The sequence below is a fragment of the Andrographis paniculata genome, unplaced genomic scaffold (genome assembly GCF_009805555.1).
Source record: "Andrographis paniculata isolate CXL003 unplaced genomic scaffold, ASM980555v1 Contig45END, whole genome shotgun sequence".
NCBI classification, from domain to species: domain Eukaryota; kingdom Viridiplantae; phylum Streptophyta; class Magnoliopsida; order Lamiales; family Acanthaceae; genus Andrographis; species Andrographis paniculata.
In genome coordinates, this window is record NW_026137579.1 from 3,010,938 (window position 1) to 3,019,638 (window position 8,701).

The window sequence follows — 8,701 nt, forward strand, 5'->3', positions numbered from 1 at the left end:
GTGAATTATTTGAGGCGTTTCATTTCTAATGCTGCTGGCAAGGTCAGACCCATTACTAAATTGTTGAAAGCTGGAAAAATTGCCTTTGAATGGGGTCCCGACCAACAAACGGCTTTAGATGCTATCAAGCAGGCATTGGTTCACCCTCCAGTCTTGATGCCTCCCAAACAAGGTCGGCCACTCAAACTTTATTTGGCAAATACATATGAAGTGGTTAGTTGTTTATTGGCGCAGGATGGTGATGACGGGAAGGAAAGGGCAATTTACTATCTCAGTAAAACCCTTACAGGACCAGAACTGAATTACACTATCCCAGAAAAAATGTGTTATTCATTAGTCTTCGCTTGCACTAAACTCGAGCATTATTTGCTGCCCAGAAGAGTTGAGGTCATATCAAAGGTGGATCTCATCAAATTGATTTTACAGAGACCTACTATGAAGGGCAGACTCATGAAATGGGCCATCAAATTGGCTCCTTTCGATCTTCACCATTCCCCACTGAGGGCAATTAAGGGACAAGCAGTAGCCGACTTCTTGGCAGAATTCTCACAAGTCGGGTATTCTCTTTGTGATAGTGTCCGACCATTTAGTTGTGCATCATATCTGGATAATCTACAGGTCGGATGTGTGCCTTATATAAGTACCAGAACATGGTTGATGTTCTTTGATGGTTCTACCTCTGGAAACAAATCGGGGGCAGGGGTCTTTTTGCAAGGACCTGATGGTCAAAAGATCAACTTACAACTACGATTGGAATCCATGACCCATAATTCGGCAGAATATGAAGCTTTAATTTTGGGTTTGGAGGCTTTAATTGCCAGGAAGGTCCAGTCTGTAATCATAAGGGGGGATTCTCAATTAGTAGTCAACCAGGTAAATAATCGATATGTGTGCAATTACCCTCATCTTCGCAGATATAGGGACATTGTGAGTCGGTTACTGACAAAAATTTCAGAAGTAATAATTGAGTTCATTCCGAGGGAAGAAAACCAACGTGCTGATGAATTGGCTCAAAGGGCATGTAAAGGAATTCTGGAGGATATGTGGTCGGAGGTCAAGTCGGGCATAGAAGGAAAGACAGACCCGATCTGCGACGTTACGGTCGGGCAGGAGACTATCGGACGGGACCCCGACTGCGAAGTTACGGTCGGGCAAGAGGATATCGGTCAGGAGCCCGATTGTGAAGTTATGATCGGGCAGGAGAGTGTCGGACAGGAGCCCGACTGCGAGCTTGTCGGGCAGGAGACGGTCGGTCAGGAGCCCGATTGTGAAGTTATGATCGGGCAGGAGAGTGTCGGACAGGAGCCCGACTGCGAGCCTGTCGGGCAGGAGACGGTCGGTCAGGAGCCCGATTGCGAAGTTTTTATCGGACAGAAGTCCGATGGCGAAACAGTGTCCGATTGGAGAACGGAGCTTATCCTGTATTTACAGAATCCTGGTGCGAGTGTTTCAATTGCGATACGATTGAAGGCTTTACGTTTTCAATTGATAAATGGAATTTTGTACAAGAGATCATTTGAAGGTTTACTTTTGAAATGCTTGGGATCTGAAGAAGCTCTAGAAGTGATGACAGAAGTACATGGTGGGATATGTGGAGCTCATCGGGCAGGTCTCAATATGAGATGGGCCATTCATCGCTTGGGTTTTTTCTGGCCTAAGATTTTTGAGGATTGCATACAATTTGCAAAAGGCTGCCAGGAATGTCAGAGACATGGAAACTTAAATCATTTGCCAGTAACCGAATTACAATTCTTGGCAAAACCATGGCCTTTTAAATCGTGGGCTATGGATATTATTGGTAAGATACATCCTGCTTCATCGAAACATCACTGTTTCATATTGGTCGCGACTGATTACTTTACCAAATGGGTGGAAGCGGTTGCTTTGAAAAATGTGGATCAGAAAGAAGTGATAGACTTCGTTTTGCACCAAATTATTTACAGATATGGTATTCCTCAGTCTATAACAACCGACCAAGGCTTGGTCTTTACAGGGGAAAGGTTCTCTAATTTCTTGGCAGAATTCGGTGTTCGGTTACATCATTCTTCACCTTATTATCCCCAAGCCAATGGACAGGCGGAAGCAGCAAATAAGATTATCATTGGGATTATAAAGAAGATGATTGAAGGGAACCCAAGAAAGTGGCATTTGTTATTGTCTCAGGCTTTATGGGCACATAGAAATACCAGAAATACGGCCACAGGGTTCTCACCGTACCAACTTACGTTTGGCCAAGATGCTGTTTTACCAGCCGAAATTCGAGTATCATCCGGCCGAACAGAATTTACTGATAGTAATCTTACAAAGGAATACCAACAACTTATGTTGCAGCAGTTAGAAGATTTGGATGTTAACCGTCTCCATGCAGTAGATCGAAGTGTGAAACAGAGTGAAATCAGAGCAAGGAGTTACGGAAAGAAAGTTCTTCACAGGACATTCCAAAAAGGAGACCTAGTCTGGAAGACCATTCTTCCTACATATAAGAAAACTGATCAATTGGGAAAGTGGTCACCGAATTGGGAAGGACCATACATTGTTCAAAAAGATATTGGAAATGGCGCGTTCATTATTGTAAATCATGAAGGTAGAAGAGTACATGATTGTATTAATGCTAAATATCTGAAGAGGTATTATCCTGCCTTTTCAGATAACAAAACTGCCTGAAACCACATATTATTCAGAACCCATTTATGGGGGTTCGAACCTACTGGAAGGTTCATTTCTGTTAGTCATCGTGTAGTTGTGAGAAATTTTCTGTCTCTGAATCAGACTTTTCATCCCAGTGAGTGGATATTAGCTCTGGTTCTTCTTCAATAAGATCTTCCAAATCTGGTCGGTACCTTTCCCATTGGCTTTGCATTTCATCTAAATCTTGATGGGTACGTGCTTGCATGTCCGTTAGGGCTTGATGTTCACGATCAACAATGGTACGCAATCTTGAGAAGACTTTTCGTTGATTGGAAAATATGTTATCCCAACCAAGGTCTGGAAGTATGGTTGCTGCATGATTTTCAATCATTTCCATGTGATGATGGAGATCAGGGATGCGGCTGAGGATGTCCCGAAGAGGTTCATACCCCTCAATGACTTTTTCCATCAGGCGGATGACGCGATGAATAGTTCTTCTACCTCGTTGGGAGAATCGGAATTTGAAGTCTAGTTGCTTGAGTATATATAACAAGTCTTCTGCATGGCCTCCAATAGGGTGATTACCTACAAAGAAGGGTTGAAGAACACCCTCCCAGTTGCTTGATGGAACATGAGGTCGGTCATTCGCCATGTTTGTTCACACTTTCAGTGTTTTGATTTTTAAAATATGCCTGGGAATATGTTTCTTAAAATGTGAGAAACAGTGTGCTTTTAAAGAAGGAGTTTGGGTCGTTTCCTATAAAGCTGGGAATTGAAAGGTGATCCTTGTTTTGAGAGAAGAAAGAAAAGATGGATTACTAAGTCAGTTGTTGTTACAAAGGGGGAAATATTACAACAGTGCCCCTAGGGCAGTTTTTATTTGTGTCCATTTGTTTTCATCCCTGGATAGCCTTCTGGTATTGGCAGCCGTCTGATATCTTCTGATGAATTGGGATCGGGCTTGGGTTTTCAGCTCTTGATCCAATTCAGCCTCATTTTTGGTATACTTCTCAAGCAGATGCTGTTCATTGGTAATTTGCTTATCCAGGGTAGACTGTTCTTTCCTCAGCTCCCGCAATTCTGCCTCCTTTTTCTGAATGGCATCATCAACCAGAGCTTTCGTGCTAAGGAGACCATCCAGTCTTCCAGTAGTATGCTGAAGGGATTCTCGAGTCTTGGCCAAAGAATTCTCCAGCGTTGTTTGATCGAAGTCGGGCTGGGGGGTTTCGGCTGACAGAAGGCCAATGACTACCACTTCAGTTTTGAGCTCTGTAAGTCTTTCCATCAGCCGATGCAGAATGGGGACGGCTGGTGATTCCGTTGGAGTGTAAAAAAGAAGGCCACCAACCGTCTGAATGAGTTTGTCCAATAAGTCGGATCTCAATTCTGACAGGGGATGGTTAATGGCCTCAGTGAATATGGTTCGGGCCTCCGCCGGAACCGGAACAGTCGATAGGACAGCTAAGTCCGAAGGCCCCTGCAAGTCCGACATTGTCAATAAGTATTTCAAGGGAGGTGCAAATTTATTCAGATAAGATATGTGTTACCTCTGGGCGGACTGCTGTCAGTGAGGGGGGCAGCAATGAGGTCGGTCGAGTAGGGCAGACAGCTGGTATAACAGCAGCCGACTCGTCGGCTGCTGCAAATGGTCGCTGAGGTGCCGACCTGGGTCCCTATGGAACGTGGTATATAAAACAGTTAGGGTTTTCTGAGGGAAACATTGTGGCATGAATTGGTGTAATCTTACCAAATTTACAGAAGTCTCCGAATCGGATGAAGAAACTTCTTCCATTTCTGGAGGTTGGGCTGCCACAGGTGGTTCTTCTGCCTGCCACTCGATTGCTAGAGGAAGTGCCGCTGCTGGCTGGGCGGCTGCAGGTTGGGCGGCTGCTTCTAGAGCCGCTGCAACCGGGATCTCTGGGGCACCTTCGATTTCGGGATCAGCAACATCAAGGATGTCGTTTTGAGGGTCAGCTTCGGCGAGGGCAGTTGGTCTTTCCTTCGAAATGGATGAGTCTGATGCCATGTATGGCGGGCGACCCATCTGGGAAGTAGTCCCCTCGCTGTCTGAAGAGACCCCTGCTGCTGATGCGATGGGTGAAGGTGTCTGTGAAAAATCATGGAAATGTTGGTTGTTAACTATATCAAGGTTGATCATTAGAATCCTAAGTATTGCTGATGAGAGAACTTACTGGTTCTCTAGGCACTACTGGTAAAGATTGCCTCCTGGTCGGGTGCCTGGCCCGACCGCTCCTTGGTGCAGGAGGAAGAGTTTGCCTCCTCGTCGGGTCCTCCGCCCGACTGCTCATTGGCAGATTGGTCTGGACCAAAGGCCCGGTTGAATGGTCGGCTGGGGCTGGCGTCGGTTGTGTGGTCGGTGCTGCCAAGGTCGGTTCTGATGAATGATATGTGAAATCAAAGTTAAGATATAGTGAATTGGTTCACGGTTTTAAGAAAAATTACCTATTCGGGGTCGGATCCTTGCTGATGTTTTAGTAGTTCCAAGGTCCGCTGGAGCTTGCTGGTCGGTCCTAGAGGTCGGGGGTGTTGGCAGCTGGGACGCTTTCCTTTTTCGCGTTGGAGCACTAGACCCGATCCCCGGGGCGGCTGTTTGTTGTTGAGTGCTAGTATGTCTAGCCGCCCCTAGAACCAATCCTTGGGGGGGAAGGAGTATGTTCAGCAACCGACCCTCATCAGGGGAGATCAGGGGCCATACAACCGACCACCATTCATTGAATGTTTCTACAGTCTCAGGGTTGGAGCGGAAGGGAATATAAGAATTGGAAGTTATATACGTGGTGAGCTGGGAGATATAAGAAGGGATTGAATTCGGTAGAACTCGTCGGTCAGGGCTTTGAAAAATTATTTGCGGACATGCGACGGGTCCAGGGATACCTTGGCAACAGCCGAACTGGCGCGCCATGAATTGAGGTTCATAATTAAAAGTGTAAAAGGTTTTCTGCCCCTTTTTATCAAGTTTTTTGCTACTAAAAAGAGACCTGGGTTTGAGGGCAACGTCCCAGGCAAAAGGATAAGTGGAATGAGGACAAGGCTCATGAGTCGGAAGCGGATTTGGTACTGGAAAAGGCCAAAAATGGTCGGGAGCATAACCCGCATATTTTTTATACATAGAAAATCGAGAGTTACTGCGGGTATCTGTTAAAATGGCAGTTATTATTGGATCGGACGATTGGAGTTTATTGCGTCCTGAGCAGAATCGGTTGAGGACTAATCCTAAATGTTTTTCAGATGTTGGCATAGTGGGCGGAGATCCTAAGTTAAACGCGTTGGGGAAATAAAGACGGAACCAAAGTTCTAAAAACCAAAAAGGACCCGACGCGGCAGTGTCTAATTTCCTATTATCGTTATCTGTTAAACGAAGGCTAACCCTGGTGAGTCCTTCGAACAGATTGGCTAAAAATAGGGTGCCAAGGGAGAAGAACCGACCTGACGCAATATGAATGGCCAGGTCGAGGTGAGAAGGAAGAACACTTTTGGAAGGAGAAACAATGATGTACCTACAAAGCCAGAATAGAATAAAGGCAGTATGCTCCCGGTCGGTTACAGGAGTCCCTGGGGCCCCTTGCTGGTCAGTTGCGAACTTTGTCCAACCCCATTCCTTCACACCTTGTAAAGACCATCCCGGATGGTCTTCTGGTGGCTCCTGCCCATCTAGGGCTCCCATTACAGGGTCTTCACCCACGACTGGGAGATGTGCGATCATGGCCACGTCCATAAGGGTTGGGCCAAAGGGGGCCGAGGGCAAAAGGAAAGTCCCATTTTCCGCATTCCAGAAGGCGGACATGGCCAACAGCACCTTCTCATGCAGGTTGATAGGCATGGTAGACAGTAGTATTGCTTGGTCGATCTTTTGGGATCGCCATTGGGTCTGGAAGTGTTCTGCTACTCGTCGATACCAAGCACGATACAGATCTTTTGGGTCTGTGAGATGGGTCTTGATGCTGTCTCGGATGCGAACTGCTTGGTAGTTGGGATTGTTGATAGCCAAGGCGTTGCGAGATTCCAAAACTTCCCTCATCCGATTTGAATCTTCAGGAGTAGTGCAATATGGACGGATCGTCGGAGTTAGTACTTTCGAGGCTGAAAATGGACCTTCTGGAAGGGTTCCGTCGAAAGGAAGGGCAGGAATGTATTGATTCGCCATAGTTAGAATGTTTTGGGATTGTGATTCACACAGGCTCGTATTGCGAAGAAGGAATAAACCAGGAGTGTTGCAGTAACTGGTGTAGTTGCTAAGGGAGTTTTTCAAGAAGGTAGTGCTTTATGAACTTCCAAACATTTATTGGCGTTTGAAAGTCCCTTGGCGGCGGGCAAGTTGTTACGCACGAAATTTAGAATTAGGTTAAAAGCCCAAGGTAAAACGAGGAATGGGCCTGGCAATAGGGTTGATTGAACTGGCTGAAGGACACCGTGAGGAAATCAAGGAAAATAAATTTATTTATTTATTTCTAAGGAAAATTCAGGACGGAAGGACCTCAGGTCGGTAGGTCCTCAGGACGGAAAGACCTCAGGACGGAAGGTTTTTAGGTCGGTAGGTCCTCAGGACGGAAGGTTCTCAGGTCGGTAGGTCCTCAGGACGGAAGGACTTCAAGTCGGAAGGTCTTCCGGTCGGGAGGTCCGCAAGACGGAGAGACCTCAAGTCGGACGGTCTTCAGGTCGGGAGATCCGCAAGACGGAAAGACCTCAAGTCGGAAGGTCTTCCGGTCGGGAGGTCCGCAAGACGGAGAGACCTCAAGTCGGAAGGTCTTCGGGTCGGGAGGTCCGCAAGACGGAAAGACCTCAAGTCGGAAGGTCTTCAGGTCGGGAGGTCCGCAAGACGGAAAGACCTCAAGTCGGAAGGTCTTCAGGTCGGGAGATCCGCAAGACGGAAAGACCTCAAGTCGGAAGGTCTTCCGGTCGGGAGGTCCGCAAGACGGAGAGACCTTAAGTCGGAGGGTCTTCAGGTCGGGAGGTCTTCGAGACGGAAAAGTTGTCGAGATAGGATATCCGCAGGTCGGGTAAACTGTAGGTCGGATAGAAGGCGGAGTCGGACAAACGCGGAGGCCTTTGATCAAAGACAGGGGGCGGTTGATATGGAGGTCGGCCCAAGTGGGGTCGGGCGAAGAAGTAGGTCGGACGAAGGACGAAGTCGGGCCAAAAGAGCGGAAGGTTTGTGGTCGGCTCAAGGAGCGAAATATAGGGAATTTTGGTCTGCTGGGGACACGTGTCAGCATGAGAAAGGTTGGAAGACGGTTGAGAAGGAGACGTTGTAACCGTTCGGGTGGCGGTTTTCAGTACGGTTTCCCAGGGAATATTTAAGGATTTGAATCATCGTTTGGCGAGGTATCTTCAATCAACTTCAACAAAGCAAAGTCAGATTTGGGGATCACCACTTTAAATTTCAGTATTTTATTTTCCAGTTTATTTTCTGTACCGTACAGTGTTTAGAGATTCCTAATCTCAGGCACTAATTAATCAAGTTTAAGGATATTTTCTATATCTTTGAATTTTACTTTATTTTTGTTGAAAAATTACATCAACAATATGTATCTCCTAATTAACTGAACCTATATCTCTATAATTAACGATACTGCTCCATGTTAAGGATTGTTAGCATTTATTTTTTAGTTAAATTGGACGGGTTTGAAAATTAACTTAAATTATCTTATGAAATTTTAAGATATTTTTAATAATCATTATATGTTTTTAATATTTACTTGCTCAAACTCAACTCAACTCAAACTCGAGTTGGGCTCGCAAATTCAAACTCAAATTTGAGTGTGGGTTTAATTTAAAAAATAATTTTTAATAAACAAATTAAATATATTTTATATTTACTTGCACCTTATTTAATAAAATGTTTAAATTTTATCAATAAATATTAATTTTAACATAAAAAATTATATATGTTATATTAACCGTATAAAATGATACAAATATATTATCATTGATGATCTCAATTAAACTTCTTGCTAGCCTAATCGAGCCGAGCTCAACACTTTTATAGAAATAATAATTTTCGAGTTTGAGCTTGTCACGTCTATCTCTATGTATAAGGACGATAAAATTGAAA